Source organism: Aedes aegypti, chromosome 2, assembly GCF_002204515.2.
Source record: "Aedes aegypti strain LVP_AGWG chromosome 2, AaegL5.0 Primary Assembly, whole genome shotgun sequence".
NCBI classification, from domain to species: Eukaryota; Metazoa; Arthropoda; class Insecta; order Diptera; family Culicidae; genus Aedes; species Aedes aegypti.
The window spans coordinates 202,879,641-202,896,349 of record NC_035108.1 but is presented as its reverse complement, the minus strand read 5'-3'; the positions used below and the strand labels follow the sequence as shown (position 1 = coordinate 202,896,349).

The 16,709-nt window shown below is 35.5% G+C and overlaps 1 long non-coding RNA gene across 1 annotated transcript in view; it reads left to right on the top strand.

Annotated features, from left to right (window-relative positions):
- The first annotated feature begins 798 nt into the window (after nt 1–798).
- LOC110676317 overlaps nt 799–16,709 on the top strand; it is a 163,923-nt gene continuing 148,012 nt past the window's right edge. Inside the window, exon 1 of the long non-coding RNA XR_002500262.1 lies at nt 799–1,245. This is a non-coding gene — a long non-coding RNA (uncharacterized LOC110676317). The remainder of the gene's footprint in view (nt 1,246–16,709) is intronic.

Below are 16,709 nucleotides of genomic sequence, written 5' to 3'. Positions count from 1 at the left end.
GAAAATCAGGAAAAAGAAAAGAGAAAATCAGCATTGACAACCTGCTGGGCACCAAAACGAACGCTTGTCAAACCGCACGCATGGGGAAAAAGGAGCGTAGACCCATTTCTGTCCTAATATATTGAGACAGAAATGAATGGAAATGGTTGTCATTTTCCATTTCCGCCGCCGCCAATTGCTGATCGTTATTGTGTTCTTGTTTTGGTTTCCACCTAATGGAATGCGGAGAGCTTACGAAGACAATGGATACAACTGTCTGTGACATGTCGGTAAAAAACTTTGACCAGTCAATCGACTAGCAATGGAGTGGAAATTTTTCTGCTTGATAACTTGGAAATCATGCTACCGTGACTTCGAGTTACTTCGTTAAAGCCATGTAATAACACTAAAAACGATTCAATTTGTATTTCGCATGCCACAGTTAGTCCGTAGCGGTAAACGCGCAGCTATTCAGCAAGACCAAGCTGAGGGTCGTGGGTTCGAATCCCACCGGTCGAGGATCTTTCCGGGTTGGAAATTTTCTCGACTTCCCAGGGCATAGAGTATCATCGTACCTGCCACACGATATACGCATGCAAAAATGGTCATTGGCACAGTAAGCTCTCAGTTAATAACTGTGGAAGTGCTCATAAGAACACTAAGCTGAGAAGCAGGCTTTGTCCCAGTGGGGACGTAATGCCAGAAAGAAGAAGAAGAATGCCACAGTTCTCACTCGACTTTCAAATTGTTTCTTATCTTTCAATTACTCTCCTCATAGTAAATTTCCCATTGTTGTTCCCGTTTTTCTTCCAGGTGAAATGATTCTCCACTTTCAATGAAAAGGAAACAAAACCTTCCAGTCGGATGCGCAGCACGAAGTAACCGGACCCAGGCAAGAACATTACCAAACAGAAGGAAGCATAATCATAGCGAGTAAATACTATCAGAAATTTTGAAACAAAAATAGCATAAGAAGCAAGAAAAGCCTCATTCAATTTCCGGTGAAAAGCGGAAGCTATAAAAGCTTCTCCGCCTGTGTGCCTGAGCTGTTGTACGAAATTCCACTCGCCCGAGAAAAAGAAACGAATCAAACGGAGAAAAAGTAGCAACCTACAACTGGTTAGCGTAAGTGAGGCGGTGTGTGTGTGTGTGTGGAAAGTGCTTTTCGTTGACCAGCGGCAAGCGGCAAGAGAACTAACTACGAGGAGCTTCGACGATATTTTGAACTCGACCAAATGTTGGCCTTTCATAACGAACATATAACAAGTAAGTGGGCTGTGTCGGTCAGATGTCCGATAGATTTGTTACTCTAGTTTGATATACACATCAGGGAGGGTTCGATGATTATTCAAATTATGCCATAAATAATGTTTCTCAATTTTAAATAATACCTACACTGAATGAACTGTTAGAATAATATTAACTGCCATGAATGATAACAATAATGGAAATGACACGTATAGTGTGAATAACACTTTAAGTTTTCCTTATAGAGCGCCTAAACCAAAGGTAAACATACCAGATAGTATCCTTAGGCCAGATATCTCGAGCAAAGTTGAATAACAAAATATAAAATTTTGTTTTCATTTTGGTTGAATAAGCAGGCAACATAACGAATATGATAACAATAATGTATACGCATTAGACTGGCCCTTAAACAAAAAAGTTGTAAAATTCAACGGGGCACCCCCTAGATATATGCCTTAGTGTAAGAAAAAAGCTCTCTCAAAATGTCAACTCATTTGGTTGCTCCCCCAGCTGGCGCATTCAATTCAAAGTTTGTATGGAATATTCGTCTCAAATATATTGAAAATTGACCCTATGTCACTGTTTCGTCTAGTACACTAGTTAATCGCGTTCAATGGAGCCCAGAATGACAAATCCAATAGTTCATACGCTAATGAACATAGTTGCCGAAGGTTGTATCTGGATTTGAGCTCATTTTCATTAAGCTTTCAGTTGTTGAAAGTTAGGCTTAGATCAGCACTCCCGTACAATCACACATGTGCATGCACCTTGTGCCGCAGCTCGCCCAGCGTCATAGGTGGCTATGATGCGCTTAGTGGCTACCACCCAGCTAAGTTGAAGGAATACTAAGCAATATTGCAAATCTACTTCAGATAGTTAAAACACCAACTTTATCAATTTTAATCATCATACAACCTTCTACAATATTGTTTGCTATAGTATCAAGTAGTGTTTTTGACATTCTGGGTTCAATTGAACGCGATCAACAATTTTCCTGACTCAAATAGGAGATGATGTGCTGTTTCCCATATGTTTGAGCTGGAAATCCCATATTAACTTCAATTCAATTGCGCCAGCTCATGGAACGACGAAATGAGCTGAAACTTTCAGGAAGTATTTCTCTAACCCTAAAGAATAATCCTGGCGGGTGCCCCGTGGAATTATACAACTTTATTTTTCTCCCATACTAAGGTGGGCCAGTCTAATACGCATGCTATCATAAGCATATTTCATCGTGTTATCATTTGAATCAGGTTGATAACAATTTCTGTAGAACATTCAATTTCTCCTGTTGATTACTCATTGTGTTATCAATCAGTTATAGAGATCGAATAATGATCACAAACATTGGACGCCATTCACTAATCGATGGCCCCCTCGATCTAATAGCTCAACATTTGATGATAACAAGAGTCTTTCCATTGAACAAAAACTAAGAAAGTGAATCCATGATAATGAAGCTTGTCATTGCTATGTTGTGCGGTTACTATTTGACTTTGCACGAGAAGTATTCCTGGTTTGACTAAATATGTATACTTCCGTCCTTTTTTGGAGAACCCATCAGACTCATATTCCGAACACTTGTTTTTTTATGTCATCAAATTTCCAGTAAATGGCAGTTGATTGCAATTTTAATGTCTTTCCAGCTATTTTACACAACGGAAGTAGTGATGATTCTCTTCTTCGAGGTCAGTAAAATAAGCGGAGATGCTAAGAGCTTCAAAATTGGTCGGAAAATAACTAAGTTATGGAGACTTCACTGAAGGTCGTATATCATAACTTGAAAATTTATATTCAAGTCGATTGAGCCACCTCTACATCTTAGTATTTTTGGCTCAAAATTTGAGGTTTCTTATTCAATGTCATTCAAATTCAGAAGAAGACACGAAGTTTAAGTTTTGAGAACTTTCGAAAAATAAACATGTTTGAGCAGAAAAAGAAATTTTGGACAACACTCAAAGTTTATTTCATTAAGAAACCTACGAGAAATCCTAAATTTTCTTTTCGATTGCCTGTAAAACAATGTTCAAAGCAATGACATGTAGTTTTTGTGGCATGTTTTATTTTGTAAGAGTTTAGTGAAAATATTTGGGCAGAAATAGTATTTTTTGGTTACACTCAAAATTTATTTTACCTAAAAATTGGGAAAAAAAACTTATTTGTTTTAATTGTGTGCCATTGAAACGAGATTCAAAGCGATAACATGTAGTTTTCGACAAAAATTTGATTGTTTGACAGTTTAAAACTTTTTTAACTGTAAATTAGAACTAGAATCCACGAATTCAGTATAAAATTTCAAGTGGAAATCCAGTGAACTTGTTTAAGATAAAATAGACATTATTGAATACACACTTAAGTCGAGTCTGGTACACAACACTTAGTGGAATTAAATGGTGTAGTACTAAATTCAAGTTTTTTTTTTTAATTTAATCATGTAGATTTTATTCATTGTTCATACATGTCTTCATATGAGAAAGCTCAGTGAACATTCTTAGAAAGAAAAAAATGTTTGATTGAATACAATATGATTTTTTTTTTTTCAATTTAAATACTACGAAAACCCAAAATTTTGAACCTGTTGGCCCATATTTCAAAATTTAAAGTAGTAACATGTTATTTTGAAACATATATTTAAATATTTTTGAGTATAAATCGAAATAAGATTTATTAAAAAAAACTACAAAAACCTCTATTTTTTAACTTTTCCAGGTAAATAAAAATTTATAGCGAAGACATGTAATTCTTCTACATTAACTTACTTGTAGAAATTTTTGAACATTTTTATTACACTCAATTTATTCACTAGAAATTATGAAAACCTTAACAACTGTCTATTTTCAGTACATTTAAAGTGAATGCGATGATTTTATATTTAAAATACATGCACACAAATATCATCGCTTTGTGTTTTGATTAACAGCCAAACAGGCCTGATAAAAGAATGTTTCTTAGATTTTAAGTACAATAAATTTCAAGTATACTCCATAACTATTACAGTAATGTCCCAATTTTGTCAGTCCTATGCTGCATTCAGGGTTAACAAAATAGAAAATGAGCCGAAATCGGGACAAAAAATTCGACTGGTTTCTAGTTTTAGTTCAACTTAAAGACTTAGTTTTAAGATTTTGTTAATGAAAAACTTTTTTTTACACTTATATTCTTTGGTACCGTTATCTAATCTAATCTAAAGGTTATCAGTTGATCAGTTTCTTGGATAAATTTTATGAATTCCAAATTTCAAAATTTCGGTCATTAGATGATTGTATAGACGTGACCGAAGTCATAATTGACTTTATGCAAGCAATATTGCCAGTATACCCGTGTTTAGGCTGATTGTAATAAATACAAATTTTAGGCTGATAAAATCGGGCGAATAAGGATGCTAAAATCGGGGGTAGACAAAATCGGGTTAAAGAGAGTACTAAAATCAGGGGTATATTAAATCGAGGGTAGACAAAAATGGATCATTGCTGTATCTATGATTATGGATATTGTGCAACTGGTTTACTGCGATGAAATTTTTGCGTCTCTTCAAATTTGGATTGACAGGCAGTCGTTAAAAATAGGCTTGTTTATTTATGTAAAAGAAATAATGAGTGTTATCATTTTTTTTTATCTTATCCCTAACATGTCCACTGAACTTCTTCAACTAAGTTGCGTATATGTAGTTTCTTTAAATTTTCATATGATTGCCATTCAGGTATGAAACTTTTTTTTGTGCCTTTTAAAAATTTTAATGCGACATGTATCTTTCTACTAGAACAAAAGCACTATTTTTGCACAATCATCGCTTTGCTTTAGGCCAACTAAGCATGCGATTCCGGAGGTCGAGCTCAATTGCAATATTCAATCAAATTTATGCAACAAAAATGATGCGTCCATAAGTTCTCTAGTGGTGTTGGGGTAACGCGCCCTATATAGTGAACAGGGAGTCGAGAATTCGATTCTCATCGAGAAGACGTGTAGCTTTTTCGCAAATTCCACATCAATTTGTCCATTTCATCCAAATACGAAGTTTATGTAATGTTTAGTATTTTGGTAGTTGTTAAACTTCCACTCAGCGGGTTATCCGTAAACCACGGATTAAAATTAAAATTAGAACAATTTCATGCTCACTAGTGCCGCCTGGTGGCTAAATCTTAAATCTCTTGACTCAAATAATGTTAGCCTTTGAGATACAGAACAACTCTTTCTGACCGACCTTCCAAAACATCAGGATCTAGAGATATCATATGTTTGATATCATAAAGTTTCAGAAATCAGAAAAAGCGCCTCTACTGGCTAAACTCTCAACTAAAAGGATGATCCTCAATTCCTAAAGGTTGATCGTACTGAGTGCTGAGACTTCGCTGAAGACAGTACCGTGATATCTCTTAACCCGTATAGGCCTGAGTGAAAGCAACAATTCTAAAACCCTCACCGCTCAGCGAATTCTTAATGCATTCAAATGATTTTTTGTCTGTATACTGGCACACATATCTAGTTTCTAGAAGTGGACAGAATAACGCGGAAATATTCCTTTGACCGGAGTTAAAAAAAGGGTATTGTGCGTTTGTGCCTCTGGAGATAGACAAATGTCAAGTCACAGATAGTTTCCGGAATCGGCTATAATGTGGCCACTATATGACGAAATTTAAAGAAAATTGCATCAGTGTAAACCTTTTGAGAAACGATTGAATTGGATAACTATGAGTTTTGCATATGATTGATCCTACAAATGATCATTTTCAGGTCCCGGGACGCCTCAAACTTACGATAAAGTGGCCAATTTGTATTTGAACATATGTGCCAAACTTATTGGAACGCATTTTATTGCGCAATCATGTTTGATTTCTACTTTTCGAGAATTGAAACGGTTTAGTATCCAACAAATCCTCCAGGTTCCTCCGGGCATTACGTCCAAATGGCCACATCCGGAGTATTTTGAAAGGTGCAAAACTCTTTATTTATAATGTTGAATATCAGATGATTTTTTAATCTCTTTTTTCTTAAAATTTCTCAATGATTTATGTAAATTAAAATGATTGTCATTGCAAATAAATAAAGGTAACTTGGCATGCCCCAAAAAATAGCCCTTTTTTACCCGACTTGACCCAGTGACCCACCGTTATAACTCCGGCCACAGGAATATTTGCGAGTTCCTCTGGCCACTTCTAGAAACTAGATATGTGGGCCAGTAAACTGACAAAAAATCATTTGAATCCGCTAAGAATTCGCTGAGCGGTGAGAGTTTTAGTACATTTGTTTTCACTCAGGCTTATACGGGTTAACGCACAATAGGTACTCAACGACAACCCCAAATTGATGAAATCCTATTAGCCCTGGGTCTTCTATAACGCTCTAGTGTGTCTTAAAGGAGTGCGCGTATGTAATAGGAATGCATTTAATAGGAGACCCGATGTATTTGTCTAAAGGTTAGACAACTATCTACAAGTCATCCATAGAACACTTTTTTTGTAGGAGTTGCCTTTTTTTCGTTTACATTATTTTGTTAAAAATCGTGTAAAAAAGTTTTCTCTTTTCAAATGGTAATTCGGATAAATTTAAAAAAAATAATTGTGCAAAATAGTTTATTTTGTCAAAGACCACACATCCTGAAAATTTCGTTCAAATCTGATAGGGTGCTGCCAATATACAAAATACCAAAACATACTGTAACAGCAATTTGAAGCTCTTGGATGGAAAGTTTGGACATTTTCGACGTATAGGTGCTATTTTAGGTTTTTCAGCGATTCCACTATTTGATTTCGGATTTTTATTCCATATATTTGAGAATCAATAATCTTGGAATCGGAAGCTTTGTTGGAAAATTTGGATAGATCGATAATTATACCACTAGTTCTGGTTTAGTAACAAAGTTTTACTTCTTGATTTTTGAAATTTTGATTCTAATGAGAATCCTGGAATCAAAATTTACCAAAATTTCTGATGCAAGCTGTCAGAATTTTCATCATAATCCGATCAGGGTTCCCATTTGAAAACTCTCTTGATTCTCATTGAAATCTCCTCTTCTCATAATCATCCAAGAGTACTCAAGAAAATTGTCTTGAAATTCTCATCAAAGTCATCTCAGAATTCTCAGCCGAATACTATCAAGATTTTCATCCGAGTCTTCTGAGGATTCTCATCAAAATCCTCTTAGGATTACCATCAGAATTTTTTCACGTTTTTTATCTCATTCTCATCATTCTCTCATATCCTCTCATATTTTTCATCAGAATCCTCTTATATTTTTCAACAAGAATCCTGAGAGGGATCATAGTCTTCTCTGGATTCTTATTGGAATGCTTTCTGGGTTGTCATATGTTGTTTGTTATACTTGTCGAATTCTCATCAGAAACTTTTCAGGATTCTCATCAAAATCTCTCTGAATTCTCATAAGAATCTTTTCCGGATTTTTATCAGAATACTTCCTTAAGATTCTGTTCAGAATCTTAAACATTCACAAATACATTGAAATCAATTAGAAAAACGTAATCCGTTTACAACTTTATTTGTTAATTATACGCCAACTGAAATGTTTGGAATCGAATTCAGGTTAACTTCTGCGTCCATGGGTACTCTTGTGGTAAAGGGGTAACGCACTCTATCTACTGAACAGGGAGTCGTGAGTTCGATACTCACCGAGAAGACGTGTAACTTTTTAATAAATTTCACTTCAATTGGTTCATTTAATCCAATTTTAAAGTATGTATACGTAGTGTGTAGTTTTACAGTAGTTGTTCACAACTTGATTATGTTATTCATTGGACTGACTTTAAAATAAAATGATTATCCTTTCTTGCAACACAAATCTTAAAAAAAAGACCAAGCATAGTCAACTCAAAAGCAGAAAGCCTAAACCCAAAAAAATGACCGTTGCTTCGGGTGCACTTCCTCCTTCAAGGAATGCACTAATGCCAGTGAGTTAAAAAAGAACTGCCTTCCTAAGGAAATCCGTTTCGTAGGCGTTTCACTCGGGAGGAGCCGGTTTTCAACGGACGCACATGGTGCATTTTCTCCAATTTGCATTTCACCTTTCATAGAGATATCTGCTGGGCAGTGTTTTCGAAATCGCACAAATGCATTATGAATTCAGAGGCTTCACCCGCTGATGTCTGCTCACTTGCTGGGTCGAACGGATAGATGGTGTGCAATTCTTTGCTGCTTGGAAACAAGTAGATCAAAGGCCGTTATCTGATTCTTCGATTTTCAACGTGCGATTCTTGGCCAGACGGACATTCGAACCACGATGGCTAGAGCCGTTGGATGATAAATGATGTTTGATCATTTCATTTGGATAGCCGTGTTGTTGGTAATAGCTTGGCCGGGGCCACCATCTTTCGGCCGCAATTGTGCTAAAAGAACGGTCTTCTTTTATTGTACTTCATTGCACATTGGGTCAGATCGAAAATTTTGTGGGAAAGAAATAATTTTGGTATGATGATGATGTTTCAGAACAAAATTTTCTTCATCAAAATTATTATTCTAAAACATTATCTTCATAGTCAGAATAATAATTTCCTCCTTGTTATGCAATATGACCCATTGTGCAGTGGTCGTTCTCTAAGTTGATTGGAATACATCGTACGTACATCGCACATTCAGTGCGACGACGCGTCAATCCGATGAATACCAAACTTTATCTCAAGATGAAAGCTGGAGAGCATTCGAGGTCGTGACGCGAGTGCCCTATAGCCCATTTTTCGTTTGCTGTTGCATGCCGAAGAATGTCATTAGTTTATGTCATCACCATTCACGAGACAGACTAATTAGATCTGAGGACAGGGCCATGGTTGACACACACAGTTTTTTTTCCTATTTATCATGCTGCACAACCGAATTACGTATTCAGAATGTTTCTTTATGAGGTTCGGTGTAGATGTTGATCTAACAAAAGAACTAGTATTGCATAAGCGTCAGACATATATACAAGTGTTACTGTATACACATTGCGATGTGAAACAAAAGTTCTAAAGTAGTGCGCATTTAAAATACAGTCAGATCTTTCTACCGCGATTTCTCAACTGTTGTCGAATCGATACAGATGAAATTGGTTCCTACCGGTAGGTAACAAGTCCAACATATGATTCTATAATTTGTTAATTGTTGAATGTTCCGACAAAGTTGAAACATATATTGTTTAACTGAAAATTCACAATTGGTTCTATTTCATACATAAATTCTACTGTGCTTTAATTGTTCATCAGAACTTATTTTTTGGGTAGAAAAACAATCAATCTTAAATTAATCTTGTTATAAGCAAATTAGGAAATATACCGTTCAGGTTTGCTCGTCTTACGATTGATACGATCAGATTTGGTTTCTTATGCACGAATGCCTCTCTAACTTGATATATCTTAGAAAGTTTCAAACCTCGCCCAAATGTTAAAAAATTCCATAAAATTTTATGTTTCGATTATGCTGATAATAAAATGAAAGTTGGTAACCTATTTCAGGACGGTAATCGTTGTTCATGTGCTCTAATATGACTGTAATTTTTAGTGGACAGAAACAATTAAAATTGTTATGTCTTTGAGCGAGTTTCAATTTTATTCACTCCAATCAAACTGTCGCAATTTAATACTCCGCAATAAAATAAAAACTTTTCAAGCGTTTCACATAGCCCAACTACAATGTAATTAACTTTATACGACTGAATTTTTAATCTCAAATCCCATCCCCCGGCCTAAGCCATTCAGTCAGGGGAGTGTGGCGGTCACTAACAACAGATAATCCACCCAACCTCCGATTCGAATGGACGACGGCACACTATCGTATAATCCTGGACACACACACTCACGCGCCGCCCTACATGATTTTCAACTTCTGGCCGATATTTGTTTCATTCGGTTCCACTTCATTCACAATCCACAAAGCCGCTGGCCGTCACCTACTTCACCGCCATCGGAATAATCCTGCTCCACTACATCTTTTCGGGAAGCTGTATCAGTTGATTCTATAACGTACAACAACCGATCCCTTTCCTATATGCCTATGCCCATGGGGTGTAGCCAGAAGAGGACCGTAATGAATTCACAACAGATATTTTAAGGAATTGGTCACAGATTACTATTGGAAAATTCTCCAGAACTTTTCCAAGGATCTTGTTAGTAGAATTATCAGTTACTTAAAGAGAGGAGCCATGGTTTCCGGACCTAAAGATTTTAGGGGTCCACAAATCAGAAAATAAATATTTCTAAATAAATTTAAAAAAAAATGGTGGTGATACAATTTTTTTCCAATTACATCAAACAGTTTAAAGGATTCAAAGTAATTACAAAAAATAATAAATATTCAAAGCGACTAATAACAGCCAAAAGTTTTAAATAACGAAACATCGTACCTTCGAACTGTGCATACACGAGTTCTATCTGTTCTTGGAAGTTTTTCAAAAACTACCTAAAGCCACAAAACAGTACTTTTCAGTGCTCAAATTAAAAACGGTACTTTTCAGTGCTACTAAAACAGTACAATTTTTTCTACTATTGATCCCTTTACGATCCTTGTTTGGATCCGTGCCTTCGATTTTTCGTTGGACCCGTTGGCATATGCTAGCGGTGGTAATCCTTCTTGGACACCACCTTGGGAAAAAATCTCTTGGGAAGTCTTGTCTTCTTTCGTTTATTTACTAAACATGGTTGCAGCTACACAGAATTCACAAATTCTTTCCAAAAAACTGTCACTAAACGTGGCAAGAATAGAAGCAAGCACGTTTCTCCGAAATTCGAACTTTCTTCCAAGGGTGAAATATATAATGGTGATAATTGCATCGAAATGAGCAATTAGTTCGATGCTCTAGACAAATTTTCCGAACACCAAATCGAAGCAGTCACTAGCCCAGGCTCCTATTTTCTACATTCTCATCAAGAAACTTCCAGAAAGTAGCTTATCATTCTTAGTTGATATATTTAACAAATGTTTTCAATTAGCATATTTTCCTGACAAATGGAAAAATGCTAAGGTTGTACCAAATTTAAAACCTGATAAAAATCCTGAAGAAGCTTCTAGCTATCGTCCAATCAGTTTGCTTTCTTCCATCAGTAAACTTTTTGAAAATGTCATTTTGAACAGAATGATGATCTACATAAACGAAAATCCAATTTTTGCCAATGAACAGTTCGGATTCCGCCATGGACATTCGACCACTCATCAACTTTTAAGTGTAACAAATTTGATCCGTTCCAACAAATCTGATGGCAATTCTACTGGTCTTGCTCTTCTAGACATAGAAAAAGAGTTCGACGTTCCTTGTTTGCGGATGACACAGGCTTTTCCGCCAAAGGACGAAGTCTGCCTGTGATCTGTAGTCGATTGCAAAAAAGTTTGGATATTTTTTCTTCATACTTGCAAAAATAGAAGATTTCTCCTAATGCTTCCAAAACTCAACTAATAATATTCCCACATAAACCAAAAGCCCTTTATTTGAAACCTTCAAGTAGACATGCTGTCACGATGAGAGGGGTTCCAATAAATTGGTCAGATGAAGTTAAGGCTCATGCTAGATACGAATTTAACTTTCAAAAGTCACATTGAGGGCATTCAAGCCAAATGTAACAAATATTTAAAATGTCATTATCCCCTTATTAATAGAAAATCAAAACATTGCCTTAAGAACAAGCTTTTGATATTCAAACAAATTTCCAGACCAGCCATGTTGTATGCTGTACCAATATGGACTACTGTTGTAATACCAGGAAGAAAGCTCTGCAGAGAATTCAAAATAAAATTTTGAAAATGATTTTGAAGCTTCCTACCTGGCATAGTACCAATGAGTTACATAGAATTTCCAATGTTGAAACATTAGAACAAATGTCAAATAAAATAATTAATAATTTCAGGCAAAAATCGTTACAATCTTCTATTGATGATTTAGGTTAAGTTAAGTTATGATTTAAGTTAAGTTAAGTTAAGTATATTCAATTAAGTATATAATTTTTCTCTTATAAGCAGTTGAAATCAACTCACCTGTAAAAAATCTGAACTGCTACGACAAATAAAATGTCGTGTAACACATTTGATCCGTTTAATCAAATATTAAATTTGTTTTACCAAGTTAGGATGATAGTGTTGTCTAATAACACAGAACACCTAGATATAAGAAATGAATGTAATGTTTGGAATGATACTTATGAAGAAATTTAAAAAAAAACACACTTAAGCAATGATAATGAAAAAATAATTATATTTATATTCTCATTCAATTGGAGTTCAGTTTATGCTAGGCTTCTTAGGGAAAATTTATCTTTCAGTCCATTCAGAAGTATTATAAAAAACGGGGAAAAGGCCCCAATAAGACTGTAGTTATGAGTTGATGAAATGGGGCTTCCTTAGCCGAGTTGTTAGACCAGACCAGACTATGCTGAAGGTGTCTGAATTCGATTTTTGGTCGGTCTAGGGTCTTTTCGTAATGGAAATTTCTTTGACTTCCCTGGACATAAAGTATCATCGTACCCTGCCACACGATATACGAATGCGAAAATGACAACTTCGGCAAAGAAAGCTCTCGGTTAATAACTTCGGTAGTGCTTATTTAACACTAAGCTGGCTTTGTCATAGTGAAGTCGTATTTTCAATAGAAAGAAGAAGAAGAAAAAGGAGTGGATGAAACGCTTCAGGGATTGCTATCCAAGCTTTGCCCGCTGTCAAAACAAAAAAATCTTTCAGAAGTTTTCGTACTTGTAAAAGTTGAATATATCCACCAATGTGTCCATACAAAGTGTAATTTTTTTTTCGAAAAATCAATTACACTGTCTTCAAGGGTCGTTCGCTCCCTTCCGATGGAAATCCTGGCTCCGCCCCTGCCCAGAATCCGTAAATGTTATTGTGAATGATTTCGGCAAACACTGGACCCCATATCCACCCAAACCTCCAGTTTGCTCCGGCCGCCAATCCGTTGCGCTCTCTCGGTTCGTTTTCATATGCAAACACAATAATTATTATTTTTGGTTTTATGGAAAATGATAAACTAATATAACTGACTATTTCCCATTCTTTTCGCCAGTTCTTCGCCGTTCGTGTCGGCGGTGCTCGGTGGTCAACGGGGAAAAACGTGAGTTCGTCGCTCACAGATTCACTGATGCTGCACGTTTCGAGCTGGCTTATGGCTAAATAACTGGCCGGATGGCGCACGTACAACTTGACAGGAAATGGAAACTGCCAGAGATAGGCAGGAAAATCAGCCGCTGCATCGTTTACCGTTGATTGGAGAGCTGGATATGATTGGATTGTTTTTTTTTTGCTCACTTTTGCTTGTCCGTTAAGGATTACGATCGGGGTCATTTATAATCAAATCTAAAACGGGCGATGACAAAGCCAGAACATCTATAAATACGTACAGGAAACGATGCTGATCGAAGAATTTTGATTGCATTGATGGTCTGTAGAGTAGCGTTGGGCAAATTTGTCCACAACATCGATGTTACTAAATCGATTCACATTTTAACTGCCAAATCGATTCACCGATTAAATCGAATCCTTTGAATCGATGTTTTCGAATCGATTCGAATCAGATGAAAATAGACATTTATGAAGCTTGAAATGAGACCAAATGCATTCACATTCGATTTTAACGTCTCTCAATCAAACCAGTTTTGAAAATCAACCGAACAGATTTACTACATCAAGATAAGTTCAAAATATGGTTTCTTTTCCACAAATTCATCAAAAAATATTTAACAATTTCAACAAAATGAATCGAATCAAAGAATCGAATGAAGAAAATCGATTCATCCGGTTTCAGGTGCTCCAAACATCGATTCAAAACATCGATTAATCGGAAAGCAAACATCGATTTTCGGAACATCGATTCAAAATCGCCCAACGCTACTGTAGAGCGATTAGTTGAATATGAATGGTGTTTCGATGGAAAAGGATTTTCCATGGAAAAGGAGACTCACGTCTAAAATATCGATGAACTTCAATTGGTTTCACGAGAATTCTGGTAAAGATTATTTGAGATGTCCAGAAACTACTCCATAAATTTCTTCATTCCTTCAAGAAATCGAGTGATTCTCTCTGCTACTATTTAAGAGATTTTATAATGAAATTCTTCTGAAATTCTTACAGAAATTCTCCCGAAAAATAATAATTTTCAATGAAATCTCACAAGAACTACTCCAGAAGTGTCTACGCTGATTCTTCTGGATATGTTTCAGAAATTCTTCAGATTTATGAAGGAGTTTCCTCCAGTCAGTCCTATCTGTAAAAAGTAGGCATTGTGAAAATGGAGGGTGAAGTTTTAAAACTCGTTTTCCATACGAATATTCAGAAAATTCCAGCAGATTGGAACGTGTTCAAATCCTAACAAAACTTTCAGATTTTACTTTTGACAACGATATCTTTCCAAGAAAGGTATAAAGATGATCAAGACGCGGTTCATTTTTGTGTTACACGATTACACATGCGATTATTTTCCATTATAGGACAAGTTGACATGCTGTTTTTTTTTCTTATTTTTCTTGAACAAATCATATTTCTTTATTCATATTTTCTCAATAGTGCAGCTGAAAGAGCATTGGATGATATGTTTTAAAATTGAGCTCAACTCAATTATGACTAAATAGCAGATGGAACTGGCTTGCGATTCACGGCAGTGTATCGGAAATCACTCTATAGATTCCTTCAGGGGTCCGTTCATAAATTAAATTCTTCCAAGGATTCCTCCAGAAATCTTTCATGATATTCCTTTAGGCATTTCTCCAGAAATTGTTTGAAGTAATCTATGGAAATTCTTACGGGATTTTTGTATACTATCTTTCACGAGTTAAAAACCTTCTTCTTTTTCTTTTTTTGTATAGTTATGTCATCTCTCAGCTGTGTGTTTTTGTCAGCACTTTTAAAGTTATTAACTAAAAGCATTTTTGCTAATTAATCATTTTTGTAGTTGTTCATTTTATAGAATTCTTCCAGGAATAAATCCTTGAGTTAATTTGTGAATTAAACAGAGTATTTGAAGAATTTCTCTAGGGTTTTCTCTATTGTGAACTCTTCCGGGAGTGTCTACATGATTTTTCTAGGGATGCCTTCAATAATAAGAATTTCTTCAAGGATTCATCCAAAGGCTTTTTTAAGTAATCAATCCATTAAACACTGTTCAATGGAATCGTTCAATGAACTTTGAAAAATATCTTTTTTTAAAAGCAGTGTTGATGCAGTATTCTACACCCTTTAAGAAAAAATGTTTTAAAATTAATTTAAAACATTTGATTACAGTCAATACGTTAAAGTTCAACGAAAGCGGTTTATCCATGTTTTGTACTGAAAATTACGATTGCGAATACAGTACTGACCCGATTTTGTCAGCCCCCGATTTTGTCTGCCCCCGATTTTGTCAGCCTATTTTAAATTTGTCAAAAAAATTGTTATCGTTATGTTTTACCACGTTTACATTAAAATTGATGATGATTTTTGATGTCATGCACGCATGAGCGTAGCCATAGGGGGCAATGGCAATGCTTTTTATTAAGTGTTAAAAATCGATTTTACCAATATAAGGGAGGTGGGAGCCCCGGATAAAAAAAAACTAGCTACGCCCATGTCCATCGCCTTCTTAAAAGTCTATATAACCATGTAACACGTCAAAATTTGAAAAACAGGAACAAAATAATATGACCCGATTTTTTCAGGTTCCTCATTTTGTCAGCCTACAATTCATCGAGGGGCTGACAAAATCGGGTCCTTACTGTACTAGACCGCTTGCAGCAGTATTTGCCGTGTTTAGAATTTCGGTTCCTGAGCTCACCATCTACGTTGATTTCTTTTGGAAGGTGGTAATTCCGGAACAACATGGCGTAGCAAGGTGCAAAAAGCAAAACGACCAATCAAAATGTTTTTGTTTTTTTTCTATTATTTTCTGAGCAAATTTTGAGGTTTCCTTGAATGATTCTGTATCATTTTAAAGTGATTTGAAAAACACTAAAATATTGGCAACCCATTTCTGTTGTTAAACTGTTTAAAATCTAGGGTAGCAAATTCTTGTACTATGGCGGATACCTTTACACATTCCCAATACTTATTTTGAATTTTTTTATTTTATATTTAAAAACTTCAGATTCTATCGTACCAATCACACATTGTCCAATTGATTGCCAATTCTTGGTTATAGCGATTTGAAGTAAAACAATCTAAATTTGTTATACAAAATCAACAAAACAGTAAATAAAAAAAAAAAAAAATAATCCCAATTAGGAAATTTTAGCTTGAGATCATCAACTGACAAAAGAAATTCCTATAGTGGTGTCAGTTTAAAAACTTGGCAAATGTGTTAATAACAGAACAACAGAAAAGTTGTTCCAGTCAGACATTTTTTTCTTTGCAGTGCCAATTCTTCTCAGTTAAGCGACGGTGGAAGCTCCATCATTTCGGGCTTATAATATGTATTGTGATTGGTTTTAATTATTTCAAGGTGTTTTAAAACATAAGTGCAAATAGAACTATGAAATATCAAAAAAAGAGGAACAAAAATTGATAAATATGGCTCAATAAATGTCTCCGATAAATTT